We start from the raw sequence: 688 nt of genomic DNA, 5'->3' as shown, positions 1-688 counted from the left end.
AAAAAGTCATTAGTATGGTTTTTTTCGCATCATACTTTTTGCTCGAATGGCTGCTAGACGCACACTAATGGTCCGATTAAAAAGTTAAGCATCTCTATCGACAGTTAAAGCTTCAAATCTTCAATCGATGGCAGGTACGCGTCCTTTCGATGCGATTCCTTCTGAAATCTAACGTAAAAGATGATACTGGGATCATTTTGACTCAAAAGAACCACTAAGAAGGATAACTTTTATCTTCTTACATGTAGAATTAATTTATATTAGCGATCTATTTTTACACTCATACTATAAGTATCACTATAAGTATCATATCATCCTTGTTATCTATCAAATATTTAATAACGGACAAGGCTTGTAAATGATGTTTACAAGCGTTGTAAATGCAAAACGAAATGCATTCTAGTGTTATATACAACATATTATTTCATTATTTATTATATTGATGATTCAATGATTATATTGATGATTAAATGAGCTGACAATTGCAAAGAGGAGAGGGAGTTAAACCAGTGGTGTGCAAGTAATTAGAATTCGAATCGAATCGAATCATAGTAGATCCTCTCTCTCTCTCTCTCTCTCTCTCTCTCTACTTCTTACGTTTTACGTTTAGTTTAAGTTTAAGTTTAAGTTAAGTTAAGTTAAAGTTAAGTTAAGTTAAGTTAAGTTAAGTTTAAGTTTAAGTTAAGTT

Source organism: Atta cephalotes, assembly GCF_000143395.1.
Source record: "Atta cephalotes unplaced genomic scaffold scaffold00012, whole genome shotgun sequence".
Classification (NCBI taxonomy): domain Eukaryota; kingdom Metazoa; phylum Arthropoda; class Insecta; order Hymenoptera; family Formicidae; genus Atta; species Atta cephalotes.
This window is presented reverse-complemented; position numbering follows the sequence as displayed.